The 20,770-nt window shown below is 44.1% G+C and overlaps 6 non-coding genes across 6 annotated transcripts; all 6 read right to left on the reverse strand.

Annotated features, from left to right (window-relative positions):
• Positions 1-1,455: 1,455 nt before the first annotated feature.
• trnas-gcu (transfer RNA serine (anticodon GCU)) lies at positions 1,456-1,537 on the reverse strand. Its single transcript has one exon. It is a non-coding gene; the product is annotated as a tRNA-Ser (tRNA).
• A 245-nt stretch (positions 1,538-1,782) lies between these two features.
• trnar-ucg (transfer RNA arginine (anticodon UCG)) lies at positions 1,783-1,871 on the reverse strand. Its single transcript is given in 2 exon segments — positions 1,783-1,818; positions 1,835-1,871. It is a non-coding gene; the product is annotated as a tRNA-Arg (tRNA).
• A 1,925-nt stretch (positions 1,872-3,796) lies between these two features.
• Positions 3,797-3,878, reverse strand: trnas-gcu (transfer RNA serine (anticodon GCU)). Its single transcript has one exon. It is a non-coding gene; the product is annotated as a tRNA-Ser (tRNA).
• A 244-nt stretch (positions 3,879-4,122) lies between these two features.
• trnar-ucg (transfer RNA arginine (anticodon UCG)) lies at positions 4,123-4,211 on the reverse strand. The gene is given in 2 exon segments: positions 4,123-4,158; positions 4,175-4,211. It is a non-coding gene; the product is annotated as a tRNA-Arg (tRNA).
• A 1,923-nt stretch (positions 4,212-6,134) lies between these two features.
• trnas-gcu (transfer RNA serine (anticodon GCU)) lies at positions 6,135-6,216 on the reverse strand. The gene has a single exon. It is a non-coding gene; the product is annotated as a tRNA-Ser (tRNA).
• Positions 6,217-6,461: 245 nt separating this feature from the next.
• trnar-ucg (transfer RNA arginine (anticodon UCG)) lies at positions 6,462-6,550 on the reverse strand. The gene is given in 2 exon segments: positions 6,462-6,497; positions 6,514-6,550. It is a non-coding gene; the product is annotated as a tRNA-Arg (tRNA).
• Positions 6,551-20,770: the final 14,220 nt, after the last annotated feature.

Below are 20,770 nucleotides of genomic sequence, written 5' to 3' on the forward strand. Positions count from 1 at the left end.
AAGCCACAGGTGATAGACAAGGAGGGAGGGACGTAAAACCAGCCCAGTCTGAAACACACAAACAAACTAAAATTCCTTAACCTCCAAAGGCAGGTTTTGAAATTTGAAATTGGAAATCCGGGACAGACAGCACATCCCTTTTAAACAGACACAGAATGATGAGGGTCTGATAGCACACCATTTTACAGAGACAGAGAATGATCTCGGACAGACAGCAAATCCCCTTAAAAGGGACACGGAAATAGAAATGAATAAAAACAGATAAATATGTAAATCTCGGCAGATCGTGCAGATTTTGTGGAGGAAGAATCCGGTTTCACGTTCTGTCGGATAATCATTCCGATATTACAGGAAAAAGTTAAAGATTACAGATGTTTTCAACAAAAATAGCGCCTGGAAAAAATATGCAGCGAGAAAGTTCAAATGGGAACGTCTGTGATACAGCAGAACGCAGGAGTGATGAAATAATACATGGCACAATGGAGAAAGGCAAAGTGGGTGGTAATCGGGCAATAACGTAACAAAGGATGGTCCAGAGGAGGTGTTAGTGGGAACAGCAGAACCATTACCAGATAATGGGAGCGGTGCTTATCATCCGATACGTTGAACCTAATATTGAGGCCAGAAGACGAGAACATGCCTACAATATAGGGTATCACCGCCTTTTAATCAGACCAGGCAGCTTTGCCTGCACGGATTGATTTCCTGTCCGCTTTGAATTCGGCAGCCAAGGGACGAATTCAAAAGGCAGCTTCTCTCATCTTTTCAGCTCGAGAGACACAGGACGCACTCATATTCAGGGCAGAGGTGGAGATTGACGCTGAATGTATGCTTATCCCAATTGAGGTGAACTTATGCGTACAGACTGGAATATATACTGATCAAGTATCGGCCGGAACCAAACAAGGCTTTAGGTTATCCAACGAGTCACAGAGCCGAGTACCTCTGAGATATTTTAACTTTACTCAGTTTGACGGGTTTCACTTTGCTCTGGGATTTGGATGCTATGGGAACATCGCCGTAAAATCACACGTTTTAACGCGAAATACGTCTGTTTTCTGACATGTCGAGCCTTTGTTAGAAGCGGAACTTTGAGTAAAACATGGCGGGGCTCGTCCGGGATTTGGCCCGTGACCTCTCGCATTTCAAATGTGATCATTCCGAAGGGAGAATCATAACCGTGGACCAACGAGCCGCCGACAGTGAAAAGCGCAGCTCTCAGATTCTGACGGTGGTGAGAAATGATATTATGGCCCATCGTGCATGTGCTGTCTCTCAGATACCTATCTAATTAGTGCCCCTCGCCATTGTACTGCAACTGTTCTCCATTTGACGAATATATTATTAATTTGTGACATGACATGAGGAAAGTACAGCATCCCTGTAAGTAAAAGGGGAATTTGGCGATGAGGTGAAATGTGAATTTCAAAAAGTGGTTAAGCTGCAAGCCAACGACGACGAGAATGAGATTCGAACCCATGCGTGCAAAGCACAATGGATTAGCAGTCCATCGCCTTAACCTCTCGGCCACCTCTTCTCTGCTATAATATATCGTCAGCCATTCAATCTCCTGCTTTTTGTATCCAAACAGAAATAATGTGCAAGAAAGTCCACATCACAGCTTGCTCTGCCCGTGCATGCAGATCGACAATGATGAAAACTTGCCATGAAATTCTTTAAGCAAACAGCCTTCCTTCACTTCAGGTGAGTGACTGGAAGAGATGGCTGGTTTCTCGGCAGAATCACAACAAAGAATATAAAATTTCACGGAGCGAGCTAAGTTGACCGCGGCAGGACTCGAACCTGCAATCTTCTGATAACTTTGCGGTTGTAATCGAAGTCAGACGCCTTATCCATTAGGCCACGTGGTCGCTGCCAGCACCAGTCATTGTGTTGTTGTGTATATTGCGAGCAAATTCGGGGCAACTGCAATATCAAGGAGTGGATTTAGGAAAAGATGAACATATTTCGAGTGAATGAACAGATGCAAGGCGACCTGGGTGCGCACCGGCGCAGGCAACCACAATGTAAATTGGAACACTATAGTTTAACAATTCGGTCATTGCAACTGAAATCATACTCCTTCTCAAAAAATACAGGATGACCCGGGTTTATGTGAAAATCCGTTTTAAAGGGAAAGATTATGAACCGGAACTGACAACCAGCCCATTGAAACAGACACAGAATGATTCGGGATTGCAAGGACATCCCTTTTACCCAGATGCAGAATGACCCTTGACTGACAGCAGTTCCCTTTTAAAAGAATAAAGTGAGATTTCGATCATCCCTGAAGGCAATGGTGCAATGGGGCTCAGGACCACGCGGCACAGAGACTGTTATTGAAGCCACAGGTGATAGACAAGGAGGGAGGGACGTAAAACCAGCCCAGTCTGAAACACACAAACAAACTAAAATTATTTAACCTCCAAAGGCAGGTTTTGAAATTTGAAATTGGAAATCCGGGACAGACAGCACATCCCTTTTAAACAGACACAGAATGATGAGGGTCTGATAGCACACCATTTTACAGAGACAGAGAATGATTTCGGACAGACAGCAAATCCCCTTAAAAGGGACACGGAAATAGAATGAATAAAAACAGATAAATATGTAAATCTCGGCAGATCGTGCAGATTTTATGGAGGAAGAATCCGGTTTCACGTTCTGTCGGATAATCATTCCGATATTACAGGAAAAAGTTAAAGATTACAGATTTTTTCAACAAAAATAGCGCCTGGAAAAAATATGCAGCGAGAAAGTTCAAATGGGAACGTCTGTGATACAGCGGAACGCAGGAGTGATTAAATAATACATGGCACAATGGAGAAAGGCAAAGTGGGTGGTAATCGGGCAATAACGTAACAAAGGATGGTCCAGAGGAGGTGTTAGTGGGAACAGCAGAACCATTACCAGATAATGGGAGCGGTGCTTATCATCCGCTACGTTGAACCTAATGTTGAGGCCAGAAGACGAGAACATGCCTACAATATAGGGTATCACCGCCTTTTAATCAGACCAGGCAGCTTTGCCAGCACGGATTGATTTCCTGTCCGCTTTGAATTCGGCAGCCAAGGGACGAATTCAAAAGGCAGCTTCTCTCATCTTTTCGGCTCGAGAGACACAGGACGCACTCATATTCAGGGCAGAGGTGGAGATTGACGCTGAATGTATGCTTATCCCAATTGAGGTGAACTTATGCGTACAGACAGGAAGATATACTGATCAAGTATCGGCCGGAACCAAACAAGGCTTTAGGTTATCCAACGAGTCACAGAGCCGAGTACCTCTGAGATATTTTAACTTTACTCAGTTTGACGGGTTTCACTTTGCTCTGGGATTTGGATGCGAAGGGAACATCGGCGTAAAATCACACGTTTTAACGTGAAATACGTCTGTTTTCTCACATGTCGAGCGGCTGTTAGAAGCGGAACTTTGAGTAAAACATGGCGGGGCTCGTCCGGGATTTGGCCCGTGACCTCTCGCATTTCAAATGTGATCATTCCGAAGGGAGAATCATAACCGTGGACCAACGAGCCGCCGACAGTGAAAAGCGCAGCTCTCAGATTCTGACGGTGGTGAGAAATGATATTATGGCCCATCGTGCCTGTGCTGTCTCTCAGATACCTATCTAATTAGTGCCCCTCGCCATTGTACTGCAACTGTTCTCCATTTGACGAATATATTATTAATTTGTGACATGACATGAGGAAAGTACAGCATCCCTGTAAGTAAAAGGGGAATTTGGCGATGAGGTGAAATGTGAATGTCAAAAAGTGGTTAAGCTGCAAGCCAACAACGACGAGAATGAGATTCGAACCCATGCGTGCAAAGCACAATGGATTAGCAGTCCATCGCCTTAACCTCTCGGCCACCTCTTCTCTGCTATAGTATATCGTCAGCCATTCAATCTCCTGCTTTTTGTATCCAAACAGAAATAATGTCCATAAAGTCCACTTCACAGCTTGCTCTGCCCGTGCATGCAGATCGACAATGATGAAAACTTGCCATGAAATTCTTTCAGCAAACAGCCTTCCTTCACTTCAGGTGAGTGACTGGAAGAGATGGTTGGTTTCTCGGCAGAATCACAGCAAAGAATATAAAATTTCACGGAGCGAGCTAAGTTGACCGCGGCAGGACTCGAACCTGCAATCTTCTGATAACTTTGCGGTTGTAATCGAAGTCAGACGCCTTATCCATTAGGCCACGCGGTCGCTGCCGGCACCAGTCATTGTGTTGTTGTGTATATTGCGAGCAAATTTGGGGCAACTGCAATATCAAGGAGTGGATTTCGGAAAAGATGAACATATTTCGAGTGAATGAACAGATGCACTGCGACCTGGGTGCGCACCGGCGCAGGCAACCCCAATGTAAATTGGAACACTATAGTTTAACAATTCGGTCATTGCAGCTGAAATCATACTCTTCTCAAAAAATACAGGATGACCCGGGTTTATGTGAAAATCCGTTTTAAAGGGAAAGATTATGAACCGGAACTGACAACCAGCCCATTGAAACAGACACAGAATGATTCGGGATTGCAAGGACATCCCTTTTACCCAGATGCAGAATGACCCTTGACTGACAGCAGTTCCCTTTTAAAAGAATAAAGTGAGATTTCGATCATCCCTGAAGGAAATGGTGCAATGGGGCTCAGGACCACGCGGCGCAGAGACTGTTATTGAAGCCACAGGTGATAGACAAGGAGGGAGGGACGTAAAACCAGCCCAGTCTGAAACACACAAACAAACTAAAATTCCTTAACCTCCAAAGGCAGGTTTTGAAATTTGAAATTGGAAATCCGGGACAGACAGCACATCCCTTTTAAACAGACATAAAAAGATGAGGTTCTGATAGCACACCATTTTACAGAGACAGAGAATGATCTCGGACAGACAGCAAATCCCCTTAAAAGGGACACGGAAATAGAATGAATAAAAACAGATAAATATGTAAATCTCGGCAGGTCGTGCAGATTTTGTGGAGGAAGAATCCGGTTTCACGTTTGTCTGATAATCATTTCGATATTACAGGAAAAAGTTAACGATTAGAGATGTTTTCAACAAAAATAGCGCCTAGAAAAAATATGCAGCGAGGAAGTTCAAATGGAAACGTCTGTGATACAGCGGAACGCAGGAGTGATTAAATAATACATGGCACAATGGAGAAAGGCAAAGTGGGTGGTAATCGGGCAATAACGTAACAAAGGATGGTCCAGAGGAGGTGTTAGTGGGAACCGCAGAACCATTACCAGACAATGGGAGCGGTGCTTATCATGCGATACGTTGAACCTAATGTTGAGGCCAGAAGACGAGAACATGCCTACAATATAGGGTATCACCGCCTTTTAATCAGACCAGGCAGCTTTGCCAGCCGGGATTGATTTCCTGTCCGCTTTGAATTCGGCAGCCAAGGGACGAATTCAAAAGGCAGCTTCTCTCATCGTTTCAGCTCTAGAGACACAGGACGCACTCATTTTCAGGGCAGAGGTGGAGATTGACGCTGAATGTATTCTTATCCCAATTGAGGTGAACTTATGCGTACAGACAGGAAGATATACTGATCAAGTATCGGCCGGAACCAAACAAGGCTTTAGGTTATCCAACGAGTCACAGAGCCGAGTACCTCTGAGATATTTTAACTTTACTCAGTTTGGCGGGTTTCACTTTGCTCTGGGATTTGGATGCTAAGGGAACATCGGCGTAAAATCACACGTTTTAACGTGAAATACGTCTGTTCTCTCACATGTCGAGCGGCTGTTAGAAGCGGAACTTTGAGTAAAACATGGCGCGGCTCGTCCGGGATTTGGCCCGTGACCTCTCGCATTTCAAATGTGATCATTCCGAAGGGAGAATCATAACCGTGGACCAACGAGCCGCCGACAGTGAAAAGCGCAGCTCTCAGATTCTGACGGTGGTGAGAAATGATATTATGGCCCATCGTGCATGTGCTGTCTCTCAGATACCTATCTAATTAGTGCCCCTCGCCATTGTACTGCAACTGTTCTCCATTTGACGAATATATTATTAATTTGTGACATGACATGAGGAAAGTACAGCATCCCTGTAAGTAAAAGGGGAATTTGTCGATGAGGTGAAATGTGAATGTCAAAAAGTGGTTAATCTGCAAGCCAACGACGACGAGAATGGGATTCGAACCCATGCGTGCAGAGCACAATGGATTAGCAGTCCATCGCCTTAACTTCTCGGCCACCTCTTCTCTGCTATGATATATCGTCAGCCATTCAATCTCCTGCTTTTTGTATCCAAACAGAAATAATGTGCAAGAAAGTCCACTTCACTGCTTGCTCTGCACGTGCATGCAGATCGACAATGATGAAAACTTGCCATGAGATTCTTCAAGCAAACAGCCTTCCTTCACTTCAGGTCAGTGACTGGAAGAGATGATTGGTTTCTCGGCAGAACCACAACAAAGAATATAAAATTTCACGTAGCGAGCTAAGTTGACCGCGGCAGGACTCGAACCTGCAATCTTCTGATAACTTTGCGGTTGTAATCGAAGTCAGACGCCATATCCATTAGGCCACGCGGCCGCTGCCAGCACCATTCATTGTGTTGTTGTGTATATTGCGAGCAAATTCGGGGCAACTGCAATATCAAGGAGTGGATTTAGGAAAAGATGAGCATATTTCGAGTGAATGAACAGATGCACTGCGATCTGGCTGCGCACCGGCGCAGGCAACCCCAATGTAAATGGGAACACTATAGTTTAACAATTCGGTCATTGCAGCTGAAATCATACTCCTTCTCAAACAATACAGGATGACCCGGGTTAATGAGAAAATCCGTTTTAAAGGGAAAGATTATGAACCGGAACTGACAACAAGCCCATTTAAACAGACACAGAATGATCCGGGATTGCAAGGACATCCCTTTAACCAGATGCAGAATGAGACTTGACTGACAGCAGTTCCCTTTTAAAAGAATAAAGTGAGATTTCGATCATCCCTGAAGGCAATTATGCAGTGGGGCTCAGGACCACGCGGCGCAGAGACTGTTATTGAAGCCACAGGTGATAGACAGGCAGGAAGGAAGGAGGGAGGGACGTAAAACCAGCCCAGTCTGAAATATATAAATATTTAACATTTTTAGAAAATAAATGCATTTAAATTGTATTTTAAAAAAATTGAATTTGAGTTGCTTTAAAGAAATAAATAATTGATTCATAATCTATGTATTTTGTTATTGAACGAAGGCTGTGTAACTATAAGAATTCCATTGGAAATGAGAGGTGCAGTCAATAAATACCCAAACACAGTACGCCCCTGGTGGAAGACAAGCAATGATGGAAGATGTGGGCTACAAGGGCGATCTTTTAAAGTCGAGTGTATCATTCTGCTGGATCTGACAGCAGCTGCTTGTGCTGTGAAAGAGGTCAAATGTAATAGAGCCCAGCGCAGGCAGAACTGAAAAAGCACAGTTATTTTGGAAGTTAAAAATTTGGGATTATATATAAATATACACATATATATATATATATACATGTATAAACAAAGTCAGTCAGTCAGTCATGTCATGTATTGGTTTGATTTGATTTGAATTTGAAAATAAGGATGGAGGATGTCATCATGTCACACAGCCCAAACGCAAACCCTGTCTAAAATCGCTATATTTCTAACTTGTGTATTTTCCCTTCTTTCAGATGTGGAATAGCAAAATCCCACAGCAGATTCTTCTACCGTCAGAGAGTCCACTAAGGAGTGTTCAATCAAATCAGTACGGTTTCAAGTTGCATTTAATGCATTTTTCTCACATGACAGTAAGATCGCACAGCACGTTTGCACACACTCTAGATTACACAAACACACAAACAAACTAAAATTCCTTAACCTCCAAAGGCAGGGTTGAAATTTGAAAATGGAAATCCGGGACAGACAGCACATCCCTTTTAAACAGACACAGAATGATGAGGATCTGATAGCACACCAATTTAAAGAGACAGAGAATGATCTCGGACAGACAGCACATCCCCTTAAAATGGGACACGGAAATAGAATGAATAAAAACAGATAAATATGTAACACTCGGCAGGTCGTGCAGATTTTGTGGAGGAAGAATCCGGTTTCATGTTCTGTCGGATAATCATTCCGATATTTCAGGAAAAAGTTAAAGATTACAGATGTTTTCAACAAAAATAGCGCCTGGAAAAAATACTCAGCGAGAAAGGTCAAATGGGAACGTCTGAGATACAGTGGAACGCAGGAGTGATTAAATAATAAATGGCACAATGGAGAAAGGCAAAGTGGGTGGTAATCGGGCAAGAACGTAACAAAGGATAGTCCAGAGGAGGTGGTAGTGGGAATAGCAGAACCATTACCAGAAAATGGGAGCGGTGCTTTTGATCCGATACGTTGAACATCATGTTGAGGCCAGAAGACGAGAACATGCCTACAATAGAGGGTGTCACCGCCTTTTAATCAGACCAGGCAGCTTTTCCAGCCCGGATAGATTTCCTATCCGCTTTGCATTCGGCAGCCAAGGGACGAATTCAAAAGGCAGCTTCTCTCATCTTTTCAGCTCTAGAGAAACAGGACGCACTCATATTCAGGGCAGAGGTGGAGATTGACGCTGAATGTCTGCTTCTCCCAATTGAGGTGAAGTTATGCGTACAGACAGGAAGCTATACTGATCAAGTATTGGCCGGAACCAAACAAGGCTTTAGGTTATCCAACGAGTCACAGAGCCGAGTACCTGTGAGATATTTTAACTTTACTCAGTTTGGCGGGTTTCACTTTGCTCTGGGATTTTGCATGCTTATGAAACATCGGCGTAAAATCACACGTGTTAACGTGAAATATGTCTGTTTTCTCACATGTCGAGCGGCTGTTAGAAGCGGAAATTTGAGTAAAACATGGCGGGGCTCGTCCGGGATTTGGCCCGCAACTCTCGCATTTCAAATGTGATCATTCCGAGGCAAGAATCATAACCCTAGACCAACGTGCCGCCGACAGTGAAAAGTGCAGCTCTCAGATTCTGACGGTGGTGAGAAATGATATTATGGCCCATCGTGCATGTGCTGTCTCTCAGATACCTATCTAATTACTGCCCCTCGCCATTGTACTGCAACTGTTCTCCTTTTGACGAATATATTGTTAATTTGAGACATGACATGAGGAAAGTACAGCATCCCTGTAAGTAAAAGGGGAATTTGGCGATGAGGTTAAATGTGAATGTCAAAACGTGGTCAAGCTGTAAGCCAACGACGACGAGTCCGTCGCCTTAACCTCTCGGCCACCTCGTCTCTGCCTTAATACATCGTCAGCCATTCAATCTCCTGCTTTTTGTATCCAAACAGAAATAATGTGCAAGAAAGTCCACTTCACAGCTTGCTCTGCCCGTGCATGCAGATCGACAATGATGAAATCTTGCCATGAGATTCTTTAAGCAAACAGCCTTCCTTTACTTCAGGTGAGTGACTGGAAGAGATGGTTGGTTTCTCGGCAGTATCAAAACAAAGAATCAAACATTTCACGCAGTGAGCTAAGTTGACCGTGGCACGACTCTTCTGATAATTTCGCGGTTTTCATCGAAGAGAGACGCTTATCCTTCAGGCCACGCAACCCCTGCGTACGACGTGCATTGTGTTGTTGTGTATATTGGGAGAACATTCGGGGCAACTGCAACATCAAGGAGTGGATTTCCGAAAAGTTGAGCATATTTCGAGTGAATGAACAGATGCACTGTGATCTGGGTGCGCACCGGCGCAGGCAGCCCCAATGTGAATTGCAACACAACAGTTTAACAATTCGGTCATTGCAGCTGAAATCATCCTCCTTCCCAAGCAATACAGGATGACCCGTGTTTATGAGAAAAGCCGTTTTAAAGGGAAAGATTATGAACCGGAACTGACAACCAGCCCGTTGAAACAGACACAGAATGATCCGGGACTGCAAGGACATCCCTTTTAACCAGATGCAGAATGAGCCTGGACTGACAGCAGTTCCCTTTTAAAAGAATAAAGTGAGATGTCTATCATCCCTGAAGGCAATTGTGTAGTGGGGCTCAGAGCACGCGGGACAGAGACGGTTATTGAAGCCACAGGTGATTGACAGGCAGGAAGGAGGGAGGGACGTAAAACCAGCCCAGACTGAAAGCCAATTTTTAAATATAGATATATTTCACATTTTAAGAAAATAAATACATTTAATTTTTTTTTAATTGAATTTGATTTGTTTTAAATAAATAAATAATTGATTCATAATCCATATATTTTTGATTGAACGAAGGCTGTGTGACTGGAAGAATTAGATTGGAAATCAGGAGGTGCAGTCAATAAATACCCAAACACAGGAAGCCCATGCTGGAAGACAAGACACGAGGGAAGCTGTGGGCTACAAAGGCGATCTTTTAAAGTCGCGTGTGACTTGCTGCTGGATCTGACAGCAGCTCCTTGTGCTGTGAAAGAGTCAAATGTAATAGAGCCCGGAGCAGGCGGAACAGAAAAAGTACATTTAATTTGGAAGTTAAAAAGTTGGGATTGGATATAAATATATATATATATATATATATATAAAAACATACAAAGTCAGTCATGTCTTGTCTCGTCTTGTTTTGATTTGATTTTATTTGATTTGAATTTGAAATTAAGGGTGGAGGATGTCATCACATCACACAGCTCACACGTAAGCTCTCGATAAAATCGCTATATTTCTAACTTGTGTATTTTCCCTTCTTTCAGATATGGAATAGCAAAATCCCACAGCAGATTCTTCTACCGTCCGAGAGTGCACGAAAGAGTGTTCAATCAAATCAGTACGGTTTCAAGTCTTCATGTAATGTATTTTTCTCACATAACAGTAAGATCGCACAGCACATTTGCACACACACTTTGTTACACAAACACACAAACAAACTAAAATTCCTGCACCCTCTAAAGGCAGTGTTTGAAATTTGAAATTTGAATTCCGGGACAGGCAGCACATCGCTTTTAAACAGATACAGAATGATGCAGAGCTGATAGCACACCATTTTAAATAGACAGGGAATTATCCCAGACAGACAGCACATCCCCGTAAAAGGGACAGGGAAACAGGATGAATAAAAACAGATAAATATGTAAAACACAGCAGTTCGTGCAGATTCTGTGGATGAAGAACCCGGTTTCACGTTCTGTCGGATAATCATTCCTATATTTTAGGAAAAAGTTAAAGATTACAGATTTTTAAACAAAAATAGCGCCTGGAAAAAATACGCAGCGAGAAAGGTCAAATGGGAACGTCTGTCATACAGTGGAACGCAGCAATGATTAAATAATACATGGCACAATGGATAAAGGCAAAGTGAGTGGTAATCGGCCAATAACGTAACAAAGGATGGTCTAGAGGACGTGTTAGTGGGAATAGCAGAACCATTACCAGACAATGGTAGCGGTACTTATCAACCGATACGTTGAACCTAATGTTGAGGCCAGAAGACTATAACATGCCTACAATATAAGGTGTCACCGCCTTTTAATCAGACCAGGAAGCTTGGCCACGCCGGATTGATTTCCTGTCCGCTCTGAATTCGGCAGCCAAGGGTCTAATTCAAAAGCCAGCTTCTCTCATCTTTTCAGCTCTGGAGAAACAGGACGCTTTCATATTCAGGGCAGAGGTGGAGATTGACGCTGAATATATGCGTATCCCCATTGAGTAGAACTGATGCGTACAGACAGGAAGATATACTGATCAATTATTGGCCGGAACTAAACACGGGTTTACGTTATCCAGCGAGTCACAGAGCCGAGTACCTCTGAGATATTTTAACTTTACTCAGTTGTGTGAGTTTCACTTTGCTCTGGGATTTGGACGCTGTGCGAACAATCGCCGCAAAATCACACGTTTTAATGTGAAATATATTTGCTTTCTCACATGTCAAGCAGCTGTGAGGAGCGGAACTTTGAATAAAAAATGGTGGCGCTCGTTCAGGATTTGGCCCGAGACCTCTCGCATTTCAAATGTGATCATTCCTTAGCGAGAATCATATCCCGAGACGAACGAGCCGCCGGCAGTGAAGAGTGCAGCTCTCAGATTCTGACGGTAGTGAGAAAAGATGTTAGGCCCATCGTGCTTGTGCATTCACTCAGAGATCTATTTAATTAGTCTCCCTCTCCGCAGTCCGACAAATGTTATCCATTTGACGAATATATTATTAATTTGAGACATGACATGATCAAAGTGCAGCATCCTTGTCAGTGAAAGGGAAATTCGGTATGAGGTTAACGTGATTGACGAAGTGACCAGGGGAGTCAAAGCTGAACACAAATACGACGAGGATGGGATTCGAACTCATCGTGCAGAACAAAATTGATTAGTAGTCCACCGCCTTAATTTCTGGGCCACCTCGCCTTTTATTCAGCTAAGCGTCAGCGTTTAATCTCCTGCTTTTTGTAACCCAACAGAAATAACGTGCAAGAATATCCACTTCACAGCTTGCTCTGCACGTGCATGCAGATCGACAATGATGAACACGTGCCATTAGATTCTTAAAGCAAACAGCCTTCCTTTACTTCAGGTGAGTGACTCGAAGAGATGGTTGTTTTTTCGGCAGAATCGCATCAAATATAACACTTCACGCAGCGAGTTAATTGACCGCGGCAAGATACGAATCTGCAATGTTTTGATAAGTTCGCGGTTATAATCGAAGTCAGACGCCGTATCCATTAGACCACGCGGCCGCAGCCACCATCGTGCACTGTGCTGTTGTGTATATTGCGAGCAAAATCAAGGAGTGGATTTAGGAAAAGATGAGCATATTTCGAGTAAATGAACAGATGCACGGCGATCTGGGTGCGCACCGGCGCAGGCAACCCCAATGTAAATTGGAACACAACAGTTTAACAATTCGGTCATTGCAGCTGAAATCATGCTCCTTCTCAAACTATACAGGATGACCCGGGTTTATGAGAAAATCCGTTTTAAAGGGAAAGATTATGAACCGGAACTGACAACCAACCCTTTTAATCAGATACAGAATGATCGGGGACTGCAAGGACATCCCTTTTACCCAGATGCAGAATCACCCTTGACTGACCGCAGTTCCCTTTTAAAAGAATAAAGTGAGATTTCTTACATCCCTGAAGGCAATTGTGCAGTGGGGCTCAGGACCATGCTGGGCAGAGACGGTTATTGGAGCCACAGGTGATAGACAGGCAGGAAAGAGGGAGGTACATAAAACCAGCCCACTGAAAGCCAATTTACAAATATATATATATTAAACAACTTAAGAAAATAAATACATTTAATTTTTATTTAAAGAAAATTGAATTTGATTTGTTTTAAATAAATAAATAATTGTTTCATAATCTAGATATTTTTTGATTGATCGAAGGCTGTGTGACTGGAATAATTCCATTGGAAATGAGGGGTTGCCTCTTATCAACAAAGGCAGAAACTGATATGGAGATTCAGCATCTCCTCCAGTGCTCCTGTGCAGCATTCGGCCGCCTGCGGAAAAGACTGATTGAAGACCAGGCCCTCAAATCTACCACCAAACTCATGGTCTACAGGGCTGTAGTAATACCCGCCCTCCTGTATGGGTCTGAGGCATGGACGATGTGCAGAAGCCACCTCAGGTCGCTGGAGATATATCACCAACGATGTCTCCGCAAGATCCTGCAAATCTCCTGGGAGGACAGACGCATCAACATCAGTGTCCTCGACCAGTGTAACATCCCCAGTATTGAAGCACTGACCACACTCGATCAGCTTCGCTGGGCAGGCCACATAGCATTCATGCCAGATGTGAGACTCCATAAGCAATGCTTTATGCGGAACTCCTTCATGGTAAACGAGCCAAAGGAGGACAGCGTAAACGTTATAAGGACAACCTCAAAGCCTCGCTGGGAAAGTGCGACATTACCACTGACACCTGTGAGACCCTGGCCGCAGATCGCCCGAGGTGGAGAAAATCCATCCGGGAGGGCGTTGAGCTCTTTGAGGCTCGATGCAAGGAGCATGAAGAGCCCAGGCGCACGCAGCAGGAGGAGCGTGCGGCAAACCAGCCCTACCGACCCCTTCCCCTGACGAATGTCTGTCCCACCTGTGAAAGGGTCTGTGGCCCTCGTATCGGACTGCTCAGCCATAAACAAATCACTTCGGGAGTGGAAGCAAGTCCTCCATAGGACCCCTGGACCTGATGGCTTATATCCTGTGGACACAACCAATGCATCCATAGGATATAAGCCATCAGGTCCAGGGGACTAGTCCGCCTTTAGTCCCATTATTTTACCTCATACTGCTTCATTCGTGATAATGATAGTATTAAGTTCCTCCCTCCATATAGTCCTAGGATTGATTATCCACTATTTGGATGTTTTTACTGACTTCTACCGTGAGAACTGAAACAAAATATTTGTTCAAAGTCTCTGCCATTTCCCTGTTCTCGATTATTAATGCCCCAGTCTCATCCTCCACGAGACTAACATTTACTTTAGCCATTCTTTTCCTTTTTACATACCTGTAGAAACTCTTACTATTTGTTTTTATATTTCGTTCAAGTTAACATTCATAATCTACCCTCTTTTAACCATATTTTTAGTCATTCTTTGCTGGATTATAGAAATGTCCCAATCCTCTGGACTCGCGCGAGTGGATGATTGGGTGAGCGTGACAGAACAGGTGGCCGACAAGTTGCTGCAAAATAATTCAGAACAATTACACCTCAAACCACCTCCAAACAGAGCGGATTACGTGCGAATGCCTACAGCTACTGATTCATTGTGAACAGGGCTCGAACTTACTCAGAAACAATTTCGATTACATTCCTAATCCAAAGATTTAACCACCCAGCCAAGGCAGCTAGCACGTCGCATTTTTTTAAACACACACTGAATGAAGCAGCACTGAGAGCGCAATCATTTTAAACAGATAAAGACTGATCCGAGACTGACAGTACAACAACTTGATGTCACTGTATTACACAATAGAAAGCGGGAATGGCTGAATCGCTTTCGGCGGGAATTAAATGCTGTACTCCCTGCTTGTCTCAGCTAATCAGCTCGTTGGTCAAGGGGTATGATTGTCACTTATATAGGAAAATAATGGAACCCTTGCTAATGGAGAAAATAGAAGAACATCTAGAAACCAAAAGTATAAAAATGAATAATCAGCATGGATTTCAATAGGGAAAGTACTGCTGGACCAAACTCATAATGTTTGAAGAGGTTATAGAGAGGGTAAACATTGATCATGCAATAAGTATAAGGTATCTAGATTTTCAAAAGACCCTCACTATGATACCCAATAATAACCTGCTGAGCAACGTCAGGGTATAAGCAGCAGAATGCATAGCGAGCTAGCTTCAAGACTGAAATCAGAGATTGGAGGTAAAAGGCAGATATTCACATTGGCAGAAGATGTGTAGTGGTGTTCCAAAAGGATCAATGCCGGAACCACTATTGTTCACAATTTATATTAACGATTTAGAATTTGGAACTAAAAACAGAATTTCCAAATTTGCCAATGATACCAAATTGGAGGATATTTATACTGAGGAGGGCTGCAACAAATTAAGGACAACATTAATAAACACGCAGAATGGGCATATAATTTTCAATTAAGTTCCACACACACACATGTGAGGTATTACATTTTGGTAGGAAGCATATGGAGGTCACTAATTACTTTGCACAAACGACTCTCGGTGGGGTAGAGGAACAATAGGATCTCTGAGTACAACTACACAAATCACAAAAATTGTCACAGAGTTTACCAAGACAAAATAAAGGTAACTAAGAAGTGGAGGATATTTCTAGTGGTATAAAATTGCAAAATAGGAAGGTTATGCTAAACCTGAATTGAACCTCGGTTAGACCACACTTAGAGTACTGTATGCAGTTCTGGTCATCCTAATATAAAGATGATATAGAGGCATTTGGGAGGGTGCAGAGAAGATTTACACGGATGCTGCCAGAAATGGGAGGTTATTCATAACTGGAAATAATGAACAAGCTGGGTCTCTTTTCTCTTGAAGATTGATCTATAGGGGTGACCTAATAGATTTATTTAAAATTATGAAAGATTTTGATGGAATGTTTACAGAGAGAATGTTTTCACATGTGGGGAAGAGCATAACTGGAGGCCACCAATATAAGATAGTCATCAAAAAATTCAGAAATCAAATAGAGAATTCAGAAGCAACTTCTTTCTGGAAAGAGTGATGAGAATGTGGAATTCAAAGGCGTAGGAGTGGTTCAAGCGAATAGTATAGATGCATTTACGGAGAAGCTATACAAGCATATGACGTAGAAAGGAATAGATGGCTATGCTGATAGATTTAAATCAAGAAAGACTCCAGAATATTCGAGCGGACCATAAACGCTGGCATGGTCAGAATATCCAGAAAGGCAGTATACGCTATGCTGTCCTTTGTAAGCCTATTTAATTCAGGTATCTGCAGCATTATGCATTGGATTCAATGAAAAGCTCTGTGAGTATAGGTAGGAGTGTCTGTGTCACTGTAAGAGCCTTCTGTTTCTGTGTAATAGTTTTTGGGTCTCTTTAGGTGCTGTCTGGGTCTGTGTTGCAGCTGCCTGTGTCAGGATTTGAGCTGACTGTGTCTGTTTAAGTGTTGTCCGGGTTTGTGTAGGAGCGTCGGGCTTTGTGTTGCAGCTCCGTGTGTCAGGTTTGGAGCTGACTGGGTCTCTGCAAGAGTTGCCTCTTTTTATGCCGGAGAGTCTGCATCTGTGATGGAGTATGTCTGTCTCTGGTTGATCTCCCTGGGTCAGTGTGGTTCTGCATTGAGCTTTTTGATTCAGTACCGGTGCTGTCTTTATCTTTAAATGAGTTGTCTGCATCTCCGAAGCGAGCTGTCTGGCTAGGTGAACGAGCAGTCTGGTCCTTTGTCGGAACTGTCTGCGCCTGTGCAAGAACTGCTTATATTTGTGCAGGAGCTCTTGGATCTGTGTTGGTGATGCCTTGGCCAGGTTAGAGCTGTCTATGTCTATGAAGGAGGGACATAATCTGTCTCGGAGGTCCCAATGTCTCTGAACGGAGCTGTATGGGTTTGTGTAGGAAAGTTTGTGCCTGTGCTGTTAATCCCTGCTTCAGTGTAGCACCTGCCTGGTTCTGTACAGGAGCTGCCTAATTTCGCGAAGGAAATGTCAGTGTCTCTGTCGAAGCTCTCTGGAAATGTGTTGGTGTAGTCTGCAGCTGTTGAGGACATGTTTGCTCCTGTGTAGGTGATGCTGGGTCTCTGAAAAGAACTGTCTCAGTCTGTACACAAGCATTTTGATGCTGTGTATGCGCTTTGCCTATCTGCACAGGAGTGTATGGATCTGTGCAGTAATGTGTGACTCGCTGTAGGATCAGTACTCTTCTGTACGGGAGCTGCCTGGGTCTGTTTAGCCGCTGTCTCGGTCGGTGCAGTAAAAGTTTGGATCTGTGAAGGTAGATTGTGTTACTGTGTCGGAAGTTTGTGAATCTGTGAATGTGGAGTCTGGGACTGTGAAAGAGCCGTCTGAATATGTGTTGCAGTGTCTGGCTCTGTGAAGGAATAGTCTGGGGCTGTGAAATTACATAGAAATCTAGAAATCCACAGCGCTGAAGGAGGCCAATTCGGCCCATAGTATAAATGCCAGCCGACAAAAAGCCACAGGGCCCTTTGATCAACAACCCTGAAGGCTATATATGAACCTGTGAAGTATGACAATGGCGGAAAGATAAAGAACGCCCAGCCCAATAAGTCCGCCCCACACAACTTCTACAACCCTTGCACCGAAAAATTATACACACCACCCCAACCCGAGCCATGCGAACGCATGGGAGAAGCAAAAAAGCAGAAAAATCCCCTAGGCTAATTGTGGGAAAAAATCTGTTAAAATTCCTCTCCATCTACGCGATCAAATTAGTCCACGAGATCAACTTGGCCGTATTGGAATCCCTGCAGTACTTACCATCGTATCTGCGCCAGCCAACAAAAGGTTATCCAGCCTAATCCCACTTACCAGCTCTCGGTCCATAACTCTGCAAGTTACAGCAAGGACGTTGTACTTGACTGTATAATACATTGGTTAGGCCGCTGCTGGAGTACTGTGTGCAGTTCTGGTCACCACATTTAAAAAAAAAGATGTGATTACGCTGGAAAGGGTACTGAGGAGATTTACAAAAAAAGTTGCCTGGAATGGAGAATTTTGGTGATGAGGAAAGATTGGAAATGCTGAGTCTGTTTTCTTTGGAACAGAGAAGGCTGAGGGGAGACTATATTGAGGTGCATAACTTTATGAGGGATCTAGATAGAGTTGGAAGGAAGGTCCTGTTTCCCTTTGCAGAGTGGTCAACAACCAGGGGGAATAGATTTATACTAATTTCGGGATGGACCAATTCCCCTATCTCGGGCCCCTCCTATCAACAAGAGCAGGCATTGATGACGAGATCCAACACCGCCTGCGGTACGCCAGTGCAGCCTTCGGCCGCCTGAGGAAAAGAGTGTTTGAAGATGAGTCCCTCAAAACTGTCAACAAACTCATGGTCTACAAGGCTGTAGTAATAGCCGCCCTTCTGTATGGCTCAGGGACGTGGACTATGTACAGTAAACACCTCAAGTCGCTGGAGAAATGCCACCAGCGATGTCTCCTCAAGATCCTGCAAATCCCCTGGCAGGACAGACGCGCAAACATTCGCGTCCTCGTCCAAGACATCATCCCCAGCATTGCACCACTTACCACACTTGATCAGCTCCGCTGGGCAGGCCATATGCCAGACACGAGACTGCCATAGCAAGCGCTCTTCTCGGAACTCGTCCACGGCAAATGAGCCAAAGGCAGACAGAGAAAACGTTAAAAAGACACCCTCAAAGCCTCCCTGATAAAGTGTGACATCCCCACTGTGAACTGGGAGTCCTTGGCCATAGATCGCCCTAAGTGGAGGAAGTGCATGCGGGAGTGTGCTGAGCTCCTCGAGTATCGTCGCCGAGAGCATGCAGAAATCAGGTGCAGGCAGCGGAAGAAACTGCGGCAAACCAGGCTGCCTGCCCATCCTTTCCCTCAACGACGGTCTGTCTGACCTGTGACAGAGACTGTGGTTCCCGTATTGAACTGTACAGCCATCGAAGAACACATGCTAAGAGTGGAAGCAAGTCTTCCTCGATTCCGAGGGACTGCCTATGATGATGAATTAGGGGGAGGGTTAGACGAGCTGTGAGGATAAATGTCTTCACCCAAGGCGTCATGGTAGTAGGAAACTCAATGCCTCAATGCGGCAGAAACCCTCACACATTTTAAAAATACTTGAATGCCACTTAAATTGCTGTAACCCATAGGACGGACTTAGAGCTGGGAAGTGGGAACTAGGCTGGAAAGCTCTTGATCGGCCTACTCGGGCACTATTGGCTGAAATGGCCTCCTTCCATGCTGTACATTTTTGCATTTCCTATACTACAAAGTGATCACATTTTAAAAGTAATGAATTTGCTCTGAACTGCTTTGGGAAGTGCTAAGGTAAAAGTCGCTATAGGAATGCTATCATTTTAATGTAAAAGTGCCATAAGAAAGTACATAGCATTAAGGCCGGTTGCCTCACTTGGTTAGCGCTTGGTGTTAGTAACGCCAAATTGGCGAGTTCGTACCCATTACGGGCCATTTATTTTATTTTTGGTGGTGCGGTTGGCCTGCAAGTATTTTAGAGCAGCTTAAACATTCAGGGACGAAACTCACACCAAACCTGTAATACATTGAAGCAATGCTGCAAAACATTAGTTCTGCCGAGAGCTGGTGGCCCTGAGGAGTGTTTCCAGCATTAAATGAATAATTCCATATCCTCCGGGGATTTGTGACTTCTCGTATTTCAATCAGTGAAAGGCTCACTGCCGCTGATTGGTTTGTTGTGCAAAGTATGGAACTGATCTAAATACAATTCTGCTGCATAATCCCTCATTATAAGTACATAAGAATTAGGAACAGGAGTAGGCCATCTAGCTCCTTGAGCCTGATCCACCATTCAACAAGATCATGGCTGACCTGGCCGAGGACTCAGCTCCACGGACTCGCCCGCTCCCCGTAACCGCTAATTCCCTTATTAGTTAAAAATGTATCTATCTGTGATTTGAATACATTCAATGAGCTAACCTCAACTGCTTCCTTGGGCAGAGAAGTGCACAGATTCACAACCCTCTGGGAGATGAAATTCCTTCTCAACTTGGTTTTAAATTGGCTCCCCCTTATTTTGAGGCTGTGCCCCTAGTTCTAGTCTCCCCGACCAGTGGAAACAACCTTTCTGCAACTATCTTGTCTCTCCCTTTCATTCGTTTAAATGTTTCTTTCAGATCACCTCTCATCCTTCTGAACTCCAACGAGTAAAGACCCAGTCTACGCAATCTATCATAATAAAGTAACCCCCTTATCTCCGGAATCAGCCTATTAAATCTTCTCTGTACACCCTTCAAAGCAAGTATATCCTTCCTAAGGAAAGGTGATGAAAATTGCACGGAGTACTCCAGGTGCGTCCTCAACAATGCCCTATACAGTTGCAGCAGGACCTCCCTGGTTTTCTACTCCATCCCTCTCGCAATGAAGGCCAACATTCCATTCGCCTTCCTGATTACTTGCTGCACCTGCAAACTAACATTTTGTGATTCATATCTGCTCAGAACTCTGCGCGCTTTCGGGTTCGGGACGCATTTCGTCGCCCGGATCCGACTTTTGTACGCCGCCGCGGAGTGTCTGATTAAGGTTAACGGGTCCTTGATGGCGCCCCTTCTCTTTAGGAGAGGGGTGCGCCAGGGATGCCCCATGTCCGGCCAGTTATACGCCGTTTGCGTGGAGCATTTCCTGCGCCTCT

This window comes from Pristiophorus japonicus, unplaced genomic scaffold (genome assembly GCF_044704955.1).
Source record: "Pristiophorus japonicus isolate sPriJap1 unplaced genomic scaffold, sPriJap1.hap1 HAP1_SCAFFOLD_30, whole genome shotgun sequence".
Classification (NCBI taxonomy): Eukaryota; Metazoa; Chordata; class Chondrichthyes; family Pristiophoridae; genus Pristiophorus; species Pristiophorus japonicus.